The following is a 15,776-nucleotide window of genomic DNA, read 5'->3' on the forward strand; positions in this document are numbered from 1 at the left end:
TGAAAGGCGCGCTCGAGGGAGCACACCGCATCCCTCTCTTCACACGGGACCGTGATGATTCCTCCGCTTCCTGGCATCTTGAGAACATTGTAGCCGTGATGAGTGACTACCATGAACTTGGCCAGGGCTGGATAGCCGAGGATGGCATTGTACGGCAGGCGGATGTGCGCGACGTCGAAGTCGATGAGCTCGGTGCGGTAGTTCTTGCGCTTCCCGAAGGTGACAGGCATGCGGACCTGCCCTATCGGCGTGGTGGAGCCGTCGGTCGCTCCTGAGAAAGGCTTGGTGGGCTGGAGCTGCTCATATGGCACTTGGAGGTTGTTAAACGTGTCGACAGATAGGATGTTGAGCCCTGCACCGCCGTTGATGAGGGTCTTGGTGACCTGCACATTGCTGATGACCGGGGAACACAACATGGGGAGGGTGCCAGTGGTGGCTGCGCACTTGAGTTGATCCGCCGAGTTGAAGGTGATGGCGCATTGGGACCACCTGAGCGGGCGCGTGGCCTCGAGCTTGGGGAGCGTCGCGTTCACCTCGCGAGCAAACTACTTGAAGACGCGCTGGGAGGCTGGGGCTTGGGCGCCGCCCAAGATGCAGGCGATCGCGCGCGGCTCCTGGAAGCCCCCAGCCCCCTCGTCCTGGTGGTGGTCATCATTCCTTCTTGGTGGCGCCAGCGGGGGAAGACTGGCGTTGCCCTGGGGGCGATCTTCACGAGGCGGGTCCCTCCATGCGCCCTCACGAGGCTGGTCCTGCCAGCGGTCCTCGTGAGGTCGATCGCGCTACTCCTGGCGCGGGCCACGGTCGTCCCAGCGTCCGCCTCCATGTCCTCCTCCATGGCTGTAGCCCCGGTCGTTGCGCTCGGGGCGTCAACCGTAGCATCCTTCTCGTATGGCTCTGAGCTCTTGACAGTCACTGGTGTTGTGGGTGTTCAGGTTGTGGAAGGCGCAGAATGGTCGGCCGTTCTTGGATGACTCGGGCTGATCTCTGCCCCGCTTGACATCGGGCTCTGCTACGAGCACAGCTACCTCCTTGCACTTCACGTCCTTGGCCTTGGCCTTCTTCTCCTCTGCGCCCACGGCTAGCAGCTCAAGGAGAGAGAGGTGCCCCTCCTCAGCTCTTGCGCACCTGTTCGCTAGGTTGAAAAGCTCCTGAGATGTGCAGAGCTCCTTGTGGATGGCGAGCTCTTCCTTCATCTTGACGTCGTGGACGCCGTCGGAAAACGCGGAGATGATGGCCTCGTCCGTGACCTTGGGGATCTTGAGGCGAGTGTTGTTGAAGCGCAGGATGTACTTCTGGAGGGTCTCTCCCGGTTGCTGCCTGATGAGGCGTAGATCACCCGCGGCCGGAGGGCAGTCACGAGTGCCCTGGAAGTTGGCAACGAAGCGGTCACGCATCTTGTCCCAGGAGGAGATTGAGCCGTGCTGCAGGTTCAGGAGCCAGGAGCGAGCTCCATCCTTGAGATCCATGGGAAACCAGTTCGCCATGACCTTTTCATCGCCGTTGGCTGCTTCGAGGTTCATCTCATAGAGCTGCAGGAACTCCGCGGGGTCGGCGGTACCATCATAGCGATGAGGCAGATCCGGCTTGAACTTGCCCGACCAGGCGACGCTACACAGCTCGGGAGTGAAGGCGCGGCAGCCATCCGTGGTTGCCGGGGCCCGCCTTGGAGGTGGAGCTTGGTCTTGACGAGGCCCGCGCTGCGCTGCTGCGGGTGGTGCGCGGTCTTGACGAGGTGGCGTGGGGAGCGCAGGTGCAGCTTCTCGCGGCCGCGAAATTTCTTGGCAGCTTCTCTCTTCGCGCGCGGGCGCCGGGCGCGGCGGATCACGTCGCGGAGCCGCGCGCCTTGGTGCCAAGGCAACGTCTTGGGGCTGAGGTGGTGGAGGCGCGCCATGAGCCCCGTCGCCCGCGGCTGGTTGAGGGGGAGGCAGAGAGTGGGACAGCGTCGGAGAGCCCCCCGCGGCGCGGGCGAGATTGGCGATGCGTTCGAGCCACTCCTCATAGAGGTCGTCGATGGGGCGGTAGCGCATGAGCTCGTTCACTGCGAGGAGCGCAGCCCGTGCCTCCATGGGAGCGCGATGCGCGTGAGATGAAGAACCGGCAGGGGTCAGCGATGGAGTGGCGGTGTGGCCGTCCTGCCGCACTGAAGGATGTAGCGAGGACGCTTACTGCTCGTTCCCCGCCGGACCGGTGGCAGCGTTGGCGGTGGGGGACGGAGAACGGCAATGTGGCCCGCCGACGGGAGCCGTCTGAGCAACGCGGGCGGTGAGGGCAGCCCGGCGCTTAGCTCGAGCACGGCGAGCGTCCGTCATGGGGACGAAGGAGCGACGGAGCGACAATTGATGGAAGGGAGGCTATGGCGCACCCCTACCTGGCGCACCAAATGTCGGATATGGGGTTCCGACAAACCCTTAAGGTTCGAACAATGGGGTGCGCGCGAAGTCTTTCCTTCCCACCAATCGACGCCCTAGCTCACTAAGATCTCGCGGACGAACTCGACGAACTCGCAACACGGAAATACACAAGATTTATACTGGTTCGGGCCACCGTTGTGGTGTAATACCCTACTCTAGTGTGGTGGTGGTGGATTGCCTCTAGGGCTGATGATGAACAGTACAAGGGAGGAACAACCTCCTGAGGTTGAGGTGTTCTCGAGCTCGGTGAGCTTGTGTGTGTGAGGGTGGTCTGAATGATCCGTCCCCTCTCTAAGGTGGTGGCTAGTCCTATTTATACTGGCCCTGGTCCTCTTCCCAAATATCGAGCGGGAAGGAACCAACAATGGCGGGCTAATTCGAAGGGGGACAACTAGTACAAGCTATCCTGACAAAAATGGTCTTCGCCTGCCAAAGGCTCTGGTGGTGACGCCGTCTTGGGCTCCACGATGACCTCCGTCTTGTCGTCCTCCTGGTCTTGGTCTCGTTGCACCAAAATAGCAACCTTTGCCTGATGCCTTGGTACTCTTCGCCCGCGCTTGCCTCCTTAGCACCAAAGAGGAAATAAGGACGCTGCGCGCGCTGGCGCCCGCCTGCTGCCGTGCGTCATGGCTCACGTCACGAGGGTCTCGTGAGGTTTGCCCCGCCTTGATATCTCCGCTCCTCGTGAGCCTGTCTGGCTAGGCTACTCTAGAAGAGATCTTGCGTCGTCCGCCTCGCGAGGCTTGGACCCTCGCGAGGGTCTTGGATGCTTTGTTGATGAAGATGGGCCGTACGGCCTGCTAGCTCAGCCATGCTGCGGGCCGCAGGCAGGCAAGTCTGGGACCCCCGTTCCCAGAACGCCGACAATCGTGCTGAACGTGTGCTGAACACGGAGGTGCCATACTTTCGGTACTTGGATCAGTTGGATCGTGAATATGTTCGACTACATCAACCACGTTACTAAATGCTTCCGCTTTCGGTCTACGAGGGTACGTGGACAGACTCTCGCCGCTCGTTGCTATGACTCTCCTAGATAGATCTTGCGTGATCGTAGGTATATTTTTTGAAATACTGCGTTCCCCGACAGTTCAGTGACCTGTATCATTTGGATTCACCAAACCCGTGTTTTCTATAAGTAATGATAAAATAATAATAATATTATTATTAATAATATAAGTAGTAGATAGTAAATGAATATTTCAATGATGTTAAAATTTGATTTTATATGTTTTTTGTACTAAAAAGGTATATTTGTTTTTTGTACTTAATTTTAAAACTTTAAAAGACTTTCGAACACATTTTTTGCTCATGACTGGTTGCAACTATCAAGGTTTGTGAGATTGACAATCTCAATAGAGTCATTAGAGGTCATAAGAGGAGTTCTTAACTTTTTCTTATGTGCACCTTGGTGATGCTAGGGGTGCAACATTGGTTGGGTTAAGAGAGTTACCGCTTGTTGCAAACCTTCCAAGGGGGTGTGTGAGTGGGGGTATGGGTTGTTATATAGGTGGAAACAAGCATCGACCAAAAAGGATGGCGCCATGGGATGACACTTCCACTTGATCAGTCTCTCCCGCGGTTTCGACGACATCATAGTAAAGGTCCTTGCCAATTGTTTGTCTCCTAAGCTAAATATTATGGTGGGGAGAAATCAGAGTGCATTTATATGCGAGTGGTCCATTCAGGACAATTATGATAATTCGATACATAATTAATTCTCTCCATCGTATGCAAGTCCCCCCCCCCCTTGATCGAGTTAGGTATTGCTTCAACATTTGATTTTGTTGCTTCGCCTCTCCATGCTTCAATCATAAGGTGTTTCAGATTCGGACTTAACTGGGTTAGTTGGATCCCCACTCTTCTCGCGACACCGAGCACATAGAATATTGTCAATGGAGCGACTAGCTAGGGATCACAAAGAATCATATGTTAGAAGTGACTCAAAAGGGAGATTAGGTTGATCCATTTGGTGGCGCTTCGGAGCTTTGGCCTCGGCACCTCTCCAACGGCGATTAGCTCTCCTCATAGAGTATGAATTCGGGATCCATCCATGTCCCTAACTCACTTTTGGTTTCTCTTTTACCGTACTGCTTATATACTTTACATGTTTGTTGCCTTGCTAATTAGCTGGTTGCATTGCTTACCTTTGGTTCTAGCTTATTTGCCATATAGGTTGTTCTCATCATCGATTGCATATGTAGAGAACTTAATTTATTCGCACATTCCGTAGAATTCAAAATTAAATTGCAATTTTTAGTCTTTTATTCACCCCCTCCCTCTAGTGATCAATTCGATCATTCACTATCATATGTAAATTAATTTGCACTCTTTGGAATGTTGATAGAATCATGCATTGTTTATTTACTTCAATTCAACTGTGGTGCATGAGTTGCATAATGCTATTCCTGATAAACATCGCATTTTAAATTGTACATTGCAAAATATAACGTCTACGATCCTAGAATCAGGTTTAATCGTCGCGCCCTAGCAATTTCAATCATCCACGCCCGATTTGCGTGCGTAGAAGCAACAATGTCTGCATGATCACGCATACAAATGAAAGTATTATTCAATGTTGCCTAGATTTTGATAATGTGGCCGCCCGTGGCATTTCTACATCCTTCGACAACTTTGATGTAGTAAGCGTACTCGTTCCTACAACAGTTGGACTGGGTTTGTGTCCCCGTTTGAGTATGGGAGGGATATATTATTAATAATCTGGTAAAAGAGAGTTACATTATACAGTAACATGCTCGTGTCCCAATGGTCTCTTCCCAACGCATGAAAATTGTCGCGTGGGATCAGCTGTGGAGTGTGTGGGCTATCGTCAACACTTCCTGGTCCACCTAAATATACACTAGATCGGTAGGCGCGAGGGTGCCGGTCCCAACGTTTGGGTCAAGCATATAATGATCAAGTAAGTAGGAAACATTGTTTAGCACACGTATTCAACAGGACAACGAATTCTCTGGTTCAAGAAAAAGAAAAGAAAAATTCAGTTGTACCAAAAGCAAGACATCATCAAGTTCAATATAGTCGTGAGATTATAAAGCCGCATCGAGTCCAGTGCGTTATGAGAACATAAAAGCTTATATTGGCATTAAGTTCAATACTAAGAGCATGAACATGAGAGAGCAAGTACTAAGAGTAGAAACATAATAAGGAAAATCCAAACACAATGACAGCAGAGACGGTAAAACTATAAGGTCATAGCTATTTGGTATACTAATAAGTGCGTCGCTACGCAACAACAATTGCATTAATTCAGATATAACTCAAAGTACGTTACTATTTCCAATGAGCATGCAAACCATTTGAAGGTCAAATGTTAAAATATAATCATTTTAATTTTGCTTTTGAAGAGAACATCTAGCATTAGTATTCGGAGTGCACACAAACACTGCCCCTTAGCACAAAAGGTACTGGAGAGGACATATAGAATCAATGGGTTGAAACTTCACTCCAATGCTTATTGCGAGGAATGATCTAATCTGCTTTAACATTTTGCCAAATGGATGGTAATTCAGGCAAAGTTTGCACTGGTTTACAAAATATTTTCTTCACAAAAAATGGTTAAAGCTAAAAAGGAACAAATTTGCAAACACAAGCTGTAGCTGCTCATCACACAAATATACTTTAATATAGGCACAAAAACAGTGGTGCACATCCCTTTCAACATCGTGGTGACAGAATCCGTTCCGCTCTTGTTCCTCACTCCACCTCATAAGCTCTAGCGACCTCACCGATCATCCATGTGTGTGCCTCCTTGCGATAACCCCATCCTTTAGTCGCCTTGTTGCTCTGAATCCGACATCCCATGCTAGCAAATACATCACAACAAAGGACTGGATAAACAGAGTTCTTTAATGTTACATAGCAGCTCATACTTCATTTGACAAAGATACAAATATATAAGATTTGTAAACCAGCAAATTGGAATCGAACGCAAATTGCACATAACTGAAGGAGAAGGTACCAAAAACAACATTGTTGTCATATAATAGTTGCAAGCCTTCATTTTTACAGAGTAGATTGATTATTGACAGGTTTAATTATGTTGACCAAAAATATAAGTTAGTATAGAGTCTGGTATTGCACATCAATGGATCAAATGCTTTTTGTTATGTCTCATACGATGAACAGTTTGGAAAAAATGGAAGACTTGAAAGTTTTCTATTTAGTATTTACAACTACTATAATAATGCACTTCCTCCATCCCAAAATAAGTGTCTCAACTTTAGTACAAAGTCGAGACACTTATTTTGGGACGGAGGGCATAGCTAAAAAGAATATACGTCTAGTTCTAATATTAATATTTTTATATAGCTAGCAGAATACCTTTGTGCTATGTGATTTAAAACAAAAGATATCAGATTATTTAAAAAAAACATCTACATCACCTTCATGATGCCTTTTCAATATAAACTACACAAATTGTTTCAACTCGTAACAAATGTAATGTGCTCTTCAAGGTGAAAAAAATATAAGATGTACGTACTTATTCCTTATATTGTAGCACTTGTTTGTTATTCTGAAAGAGTTGTTCATTCCCTTCCCAAAATACTTAGCGGACATCCATGTATAATACACATGGTTGTCTTAAGAGAGTACTGAAGTTGGTTTTTTGTTATCCTCCAAAAGATAGAGTGCATTGCACACTGTACTTACCTTCAGGGAGAAAATAAATGAATAGAGAAGCCATCTCCTCCAGCCTGGAGATCTTCTCAAGCACAACCTCATACTTCTCCTGCAAAACAGATTCATAGTTCAAACATCTAGCTTCGTTATGCATGCAACTACTCGGTACAAAAATGATAATTGAGCCTGAGAAGTCCGCTCCAATTTCAGTACCTTCAGGAACAACACTTCCACGTCCAGCTAGTTGCTGCCTCGGTTCACTCCATACAATGATAAATGATAAACTTGTGTCACATTTACTACAGATTAGAAATCAGATAATGCAATAAAACATTCACATGAAGGAAACCATTAGTAAATCAAAATACAAACATATGTGCACATCTCATTTTTCTGAGTTATGATAATATCTCAGATTGATAGTCTTGTAAGAATAGCAGTTGCCATCAAGCATCAAGTAAACAATTGTGAACAAGTATCAAAGAGCAAGATTAACATGTACTCCCTCCGTCCCATAATATAAGAACGTTTTTGACATTAGTGTAGTGTTAAAAACGTTCTTATATTTTGGGACAGGGGGAGTAGCAGACAAATTCAGCTGCATTACTTGATTTAACAACATTCCAAGGCATCAATACAATAGCAACTCTGTTTGACAGTACAAGCTTCAGTGAATAAACACAACAAAAGATCAATTTGCAAGCACCATACCGAATAATAAGGTCACCAGGAAAGTAACCGTTCCTGGTTCCCCGTGGTATAGCGCTTAGGCCACTTCATAGCATAGACAAAGCAAGATATTGATTTGCATCACCTAAATAATAGTAGTATAAAACAATCAATAAACACATATCCTTCTTATTATCAATCAAAAGTACTTGAAACTAAAATTACAGAAGAACATTTATCTCCTAAGAGCATGACCTAACCACATGCTGAATCAAATTGTCATAATTTTTGGAAGTTTCATCATTTCCCAAACTTGTTATTTCTTCCTCTCTGTCTCAAAACTATCATAAATCCATATCTTTGATCTAAAATGGTCTACTTTCTTCATAAAGCAATCAACCAAGACAAGTACTACCCTATGACTAAATATTAAGACATTTTTGTTGTTCAAATTGAACTACAAAAACTTCTAATATTTAGTTACAGAGGGAGTATCTTTTAAGCATGAGTATAGATAAGATATCAAAAGCTCTGTAGGAGAACAAACATGGGAATGTTTCGAGAATTAGCAAGACTAAACATCAAATATGAATTGTGTGCAACTTGTAGATCTTGTAAAGAGTATATAACATCCAAATGAAAAATCAAAATTACTACGTTGTGCATCATGACTATTGAGAAAGAAAACAAATATGTGGTCTAAACAATCCAGAAGATTTCTCTGAGCCTACAAAATTTACTTTGTTGCAATACAAACGTAAAGAATGGCGCGATAAGCAAAAAAAATAGCGGCACAAGTAATCCGTGAATAGGTGGTATTTAGATCGTTTAATAGACTCATTATGTGAGTATTCATACTAAATAAAAATCAATACCAGAACTAAATCATAGTAAATAGATCTGGAGTATTTTCTCTGAAAAGGGCATTCTATTGGACCATGAGAGAGACTCACAACAATAGAACTGCAGCTACAACTGATAACAGAGCAGCATTTTTATACACGGTCCGAAGAACAGTAAGATTCACTCACATGAACCCTAGATCGATACTACTGAATTACGGAATTTATAAGCGAACGACAGCTCGTGTTTACCTTGTTCATCGATGGCACTGCAGACTGGATTTTCCCCTTTCCTGTCGTCAGCATGGTGGAGAAGAGTTCCCTCCGTGCACTGATTGATATTGAGTCATCAGTTGCTTTCAAATCACAAATAACTACATCAAACAAAGATGAATTTAGTTAAAGGATGCCTATCCGGCATACAATGAAATGTTGATTCGACAACGCAAAGAGCAATAAATATTGATTGGTGCAAGTTTGAAGAAAATAAATCTAAATCAAGTCATACTTGAATCTTAGCAAAGCAAATGGTCAAATAATATACGTATGAGTGGTAGAAGAACATCAATGGCCCATAGCAGATTCGCGAAACAAAAAACAGGATCCAGAACGTCCAAGGCAAGGCCTATAAAAAGAATATGCTACACACAAGAAGATGTACTCTTTGAAATGTAGCTATATGAAAGTATCACTTTGATAGCAAAGTACCAGGAAAACAACAAAGACAAAGAAGGACCGCTTCTTTGAAACCAGCTAGACCTGAAAATCTCCCCCCACATGATGTGAGCAGCGCCAACAAGCAAATCAACAGCTCACTTGTAAGGCATAGAAGAAACACACAAAAAGAAAAGGGTTTTTATCAGTTTTGCCCTCGGTTGTACTACACTACTCAGTTTTGCCACTAAAAAGTTTCATTGCTCAAAAAATGCCACTGTTCCGTTAGACATGTGCTCAAAAAAGTCATTTTTCACTGTTAACATCATGTCAAAGGACGTTGACCGAAGGTAGATGACGAAAATACCCCTATCCCGCTTGTGAACTATCCTCTCTTTGTTTGAACTGTGGGCCCACCTATAAGGTGAGCATGAAAAGAGAAGACAAAAACTGGTGGCAGGGGGTTTCGAACCCAACACCACGACCTAGACAGGCGCAAGTGCTAACCAGCTGAGCTAAGGGAAAGCTTTGGGGTAGAAGGAAATATATGTCATATATCCTTTAGGTCTATAATATTCAAACAGAGCAGTATATGTTATCGTTTCTTGTTGCTCGCTACTCCATTTCTCCAGCTAGCTAATTCATGCATCACACACTAATTGACAACAATAACAAATACAATAGCAGGAGCACATGATTTTCTAAATTTCTTTGCCTGCCCATTTTTGTGAAAACAAGACAAACGCAACAAGGTTTACAAACTTCACATGTGCAGCCTTTTTTACTTCTAGTATCCTTATCCATCCTGGCCATCAGAACATGTGTACCAAATTGCACGCGAGTATCAATAAGGCACCAGTCAGCTACTACAAATTCTATACAAAAAATTCCATCTCTACAAGCTACTATGAGCCACACACGCACCACACTAAGAATTAGCATACTCACTTCAAGGCATCACGGGAGGTGGCGGAGCTGCCGAGTCAGGCGGGAGAAGCGCCGGAGCTGCCTGCCTTGAGTGGCGGTGCTGGGTGGGAGGCAGCGCCGAAGCCGTGACGGGGTGGTGCTGGGCGGGTAATGCGGCGGCTGCGGCGAGTGGAGGGCGCCGGAGCTGGGCGGGCAGCCTGGCGACCGGTGGTTGCAGTTGAGGATTGGCAGGCGGTGGCTAGGGATTGTGGTTCCGCCTAGGGAAACTGATACGAGCAGGCTAGGTATTGGATAAGGCTAAGTACATATGTTTTCTAGCAAATCCTTCGATTAGGTGTGGTGCTTAGCTTGCCCGCTCACCACACTCAGGTCCCTAGTTCGATCCACCTCGTCGCTCTTTTTCCTTGTAATTTCTTTTCCTAGTCCTTGACAAGTTGGGCCCACACTATGGAGAGAGATCTTGCAAATGAGACCAGGGACATTATAGTCATACAACATGGTCAACATCCATTGACCTGATGGTAACGGTGAAAAAATGGCTTTTTTGAGCACGCGCCTAACGGCACAGTGGCATTTTTGAGCAGTGAAAACATTTAATGGCAAAACTGAGTAGTGTAGTACAACCGATGGCAAAATTGATAAAAACCCAAGAGAAAAATAGGCCCCACCAGAATCCATAGAAGTGACAAAAAACCATGATTCCATCTCATAGTCGACCCAGCTAAGCAAGAACAAAAATACAAGCAAACAGTAATATACTCTTTGATGCCAGGCCTCTACCAACAAGAGCGCAAGCAAGCAAATGGTTGGAGAACTGAGAAGACAAGAAGAAAAGGGATCGACCTGCAGAACGATGACCGACGTAGCAGGACGAATCGACCAGAAGCACGAGCACCCGCAGACCGCAGTGGACGAACCTGCAAGGGAAAAAGAGAAAATCAAGGATGAGCTCCAGGCAACCACGACTGGGAAGGTCAGGGAAAAAACACGTACAGATCGAGGGCCGCAGCAACAGATCCGGCGCACAGAGAACAAGAACAGAGGATCTCCAACAAATACGATCCAAAATTAGTTAACAGGAACACTATTTTTTTGAATATTTGTTAGTAGCAAACGTGAAATGAACAAAAAAATCAAATGGCTAATAAACCAACCAATCGTTCTGAAGCTAGTTCAGTAGGAAAGAACATTTAGCAAACTAAGATGAAGCTTTTTAAAAGTCCGGTGAGCATGCAATGGGCAGCACTGGATAAATCATTAACTCTAAACAAAAAGGATGAAAGAACAGAGAAAAGGTCAATTCACATGGGATAAATCATTAATTCTAAACACTACCATCTAATTTGGAGGGCCTCTGCTTTCATACATAGCTGATTCAGGAGGACATGCGAATCAAAAGTAGTCAACCTCACATAGAAGATAGAACTGCCCTTCCCCTGAGTCCCCGATTACTACTGGACCATGTACTGCTAAAAGCACAAGGCCAAAAAATAGAAGAAATAATCGGAGGACACATAAACTGAATTTGCTGCAATATATCAGAGGAAGAATAACATTTATTCCTGACTGTTGCGCAATTGTAATGTCTTCTCAACTAACAGAAGTACCCACGTCTCCCTTGACAAAGCCTGACCTCCACCCACGCTCGTCTCCCCTCTCATCTGCAACTGCTCGCTCTCGATATTACTTGTGATGCTTGTTGGCAGGAAAACGAATTATAGATTAAAAATTGTGCAGAAGCATAAATACATTTAATCCATGACACATACATAACCAATCATAATGTACAAAGCACCTTGTCCCAAAAACACATAACCAGTGGTTAGGAGCAGCAAGGTTCTAACCAAAATATAACTACCAAACCTATATGAGTAACACGGAAACCTCTAAAAATATCCTCTTAACTCATGGAACAGAGGATGTAAATCTCAAACAACATAGCAACAAATATATTTCTCCACAAATTAAACATATATATGAATGATGAGATATATTGCATAAGCAAGTCAGATAACCGTGAGATGTAACGTACTGTACAGGTAAGTGATCCAAGACTGCAGCTAAATTTCAGAAGAAAAAAAAGACACTGTTGAGTAGGCAATGGAGCACTAATATTGCAGAGAGTAATATTTCCTTGCAGCCGCACACCATGTAGGCATAGATAAATAAGACTGGGGATTAAATCAAAAGAAAGTGGAAGGGAGAGAGAGAGAGAGAGAGAGAGAGAGAGAGTGGGAACCTCTTCCATCTTTCTATATGTTGAATCTCCATAGCCATCGTGGTTTTTATGATTCCCGTCGCCTCTTCCGAAAGCAGCTAAACCAATTATCTCATCAATCATTGCCGACAACGCCTGGTAAAGCTGAAACCACAAATGGGGATATGAGAGCCTTCCTATGAAGGTGTGCATAACCAGAAATATTATATGTTTACATGAGAATAATATCCCACCAATGGTAGGCATCACCGAGCACAAACACTTCCATTGAGTTAAAAAAATTATTGGAGGGCAATACATAGGTAAACTTCAGAGATTACACGCATGTTCAGAATACTCAAGCAAAAAGGTATAGACTACACCTTCTAATATATGCAATACAATGTAAAACATCTGCATTGTAATAGGTGCAATAACAATGATCAAATAGGAAATTAGGATGATACCGTGGTATTCCCAACCTTTGATTTCTCTGCCAACGGGCCTATGCAATGGCATCTGTGAAAATTTTCAAAAGTAGTTCTGTAAGAACAAAAGAAGAAACTGACAAATCAAATAGTTCAATGATGACGCCATTATGTGATCTAGCATAACAAATATGCCACAAGATGTGAGACTTACATCATCCAGCACCTATCTACATGACTTTATTGTAGGAAATGCACAAATGACAGCTAAGGTCTAGACATGAATGAGTACTGATGCTAGTTTGAACTGATCCATGATTCAGAACTTAACAACAAATTAGAGGGAACAAGTACATATGAATTATCCAAACAAGGCAACCATGACAGATTCTGAGCTCGTTGCCATACCTTTTTGTCCCCACACATCCTAGCACTCCAGATGCACTGATTTGCAGACCATTTACTCAAAGTACCTTGCACTATTATTCAGAATACGACCCTGGATAAATCATACACATGAATATTAGAGCTAGTATGGTATGATATCCAAGCAGCAAACTAACTCAATGCTACCAGCATGTTTCCAACTAAATGCACTTCTGAGATTCTAGGAGATAAAACATCAAAATCGAAACTAGTGAATGATTTCATCATATGCAACACCCCAAACACACTGGAACAACCAAAAAGATAACTAAGCACATAAAAAGAAAACTAAGCACATAAAAAGACAACTAAAGCAAGAAATTAGCGATCAAATAACTATAAATTGAGTCGGTGACCTAGAACTCGAATATGTCAGCGACTTTGTTCGGCTAGTGAAGCTACCAGCAACAGACTGCAACAATGTGTGAACTTGAAAAAAGAGAGGAACAAACAGTATTTTCTATGTGAGAATAATGTACAAAAATGAGGGGAGTGATTAACTGATCGTAATTCCAACCGTCTATAGATTATAGACTCAGAATCTCAACAAATTAGACTATGATATTCTATCAAATCAAACGATATGTGTACTTCGAGATGTAAAAAAGAAGACTCTGTTCGGTCCAGGTGAACGCCCCTATAAGAAAGAGCTCGTTCTTTCTCGAGCAGTAAAACAAAATCAAAGTATACTACAAACTTCATTGATCTTGTCCCTCTAATTAATAATCCAAGAAGCGGCAAGTTAATTAGGATAATGACCCATGCATGGGGCTCGAAGGTGTGCTCCACGTACAGTAGGGTACGCGAACTCGGGCTTGGCCACGTTGACGCCATCCATGTCTAGCTCGTCCATCCCCGTCCAATCTTTGCTAACCTGCAAGAACGGACAGATCAGGCACTCAATCATGAAACCCGCCGGGATCTCCCTCCCTCCTCTCCCAGCAGCAGATCGAGATTTAGAAAACCAACACAAAAAGGGGATTCGGATCAGATTCATACCTCCCTTGTCGACGTGTTGGGGTGCTGCAGTTCTTGCCCTGCCTGCGGCGCGTACGGTCGGCATGTCCACGAGCTAGCGTTCCAGGCGCGAGGAGGGAGAGGGACGAATGGCAGCTCAGTCGCCATGGCAGCGGCTCAGTGGAGGTTGGAGTGGAAGGAGGAGATGACAGGAGGGAGTGGAAGGAGGTGGGAGAGGAGGTGAGAGGGCGGGGAAGGATGGCTTGCGGCGGCGGCGGACGAGGGAGACATGTGCGGGAGAGAGAGGTCGATTGGGGAGGAGGCGGCGAATGTGAGATGGGCACGTGTTGATCTAAGACGTGAAATTACGAAAATACCCTAGCGGGGGCACTGTAATATCAGCGGTGGCACGAGATCTTTACAGCGGGGGAGGGGTAAAACTGTTCATTGCAACAGTGCCTCCAGGTTGATCTGACGGCGTAGGTCGTCCCAGTGCTTGATCCGACGGCCTAGATCCGATCAAGCAACCAGATCCAACGGCCGGGAATCCAAACGGCTGAGGAGGCTGGAGGTTCACTGTCATCCTTATTTCTCGATGACACCCCTAGAAAAAAAATCCTTGTATCCCAGTTATAAACAAAGTAGCACATGTGGGGTTCCTCAATCTTCGATCTTTTTGATATGCTTGGTTTTTTTAGCAGATTTTGATATGCTTGGTACAACAACCACTGTGTTTAGTCTCGCATTTCTCCAGCCACACCGGCCTCTTCGACCACATCTTTGAAATGTGCCTCCTTGAGCCATTAGGCCTCGAAATGGAACATGGATGGGTCACATGTGTCATGACTTTCTTATTACATAAATATATGTTTAAATATGTGAACACATATTTTTATTACATGAACGATTTTCAGAATATGTGATGTTTTTTCAAAAAAAAAAGTACATGCCCATTTTATCTCTATGTGAGAACAATTTTATAACACAATTATTCCACATTTTTATATTTAAATCAATAAGATAGATACTATCTAAGTTTTATGGAAAAAATGTACTGTTTTCTAATAAAAGATGCCAATTTTAACATGGCCAGGCCGATGCTACTCTCTCCGTCCAGATTTTATTAGGCTCAAGAGGCAAAGCACAAAGGGCAGCGATCTGCGCCGGCGCACCGGCCCAATCGTTGGGCCGGTCAAGGCCCAGCCGTCCGATCCGCGAGCTCGAGCCATCAGATCTGTTCCTCGAGCCCCTTCCCCCGCGTTGACTTCTTCCTCTTCTTCTTCACCGCGCCCTCAACCCAGCCGCTCCTGCTGCCGGCGACTAGCCCCCTCACCTGGACCTCCTCCCCCCTAGTCCCACGCTGCTGGATGCGCTCTCCGTCCCCGTTGCCGCCAGTCGCCGTCCCCGTCCCCGTCGCGGCATCCATACTCGCCCCCCGGTCTAGCAGAAAGCCCATCGCCCCCTCGTAGCAAAAAATGGCACTGTCTTGAAGCACACCGGCACCCCTTGTCGTTGTAGCACCTAGCAGCCGTCACCGTCGCTGCACTGTCGTGTCGCCGACGCAGCTCTCAACATCGTTCGCTCGCTGCCATTGGCGAGTCAGGTTGAAGCTTTTTATCTCATCGGT

At 45.2% G+C, this 15,776-nt stretch overlaps 1 long non-coding RNA gene across 10 annotated transcripts; it reads right to left on the reverse strand.

Moving 5' to 3' along the window:
• Positions 1 to 5,856: 5,856 nt before the first annotated feature.
• Positions 5,857 to 14,473, reverse strand: LOC123151744 (uncharacterized). Of its 10 annotated transcripts, none has more exons than XR_006475799.1 (11): positions 14,192 to 14,473; positions 13,986 to 14,066; positions 13,175 to 13,265; positions 12,821 to 12,857; positions 12,381 to 12,503; positions 11,135 to 11,187; positions 10,985 to 11,058; positions 8,813 to 8,891; positions 7,263 to 7,863; positions 7,080 to 7,158; positions 5,857 to 6,231 (listed from the first exon to the last, which is right to left on the reverse strand). It is a non-coding gene; the product is annotated as an uncharacterized lncRNA (long non-coding RNA). The 10 variants fall into 10 exon arrangements; XR_006475794.1 differs by having other exon boundaries at positions 8,813 to 8,934; XR_006475798.1 differs by having other exon boundaries at positions 12,806 to 12,857.
• Between the last annotated feature and the right edge of the window lie 1,303 nt (positions 14,474 to 15,776).

Source organism: Triticum aestivum, chromosome 7A, assembly GCF_018294505.1.
Source record: "Triticum aestivum cultivar Chinese Spring chromosome 7A, IWGSC CS RefSeq v2.1, whole genome shotgun sequence".
NCBI lineage: Eukaryota > Viridiplantae > Streptophyta > Magnoliopsida > Poales > Poaceae > Triticum > Triticum aestivum.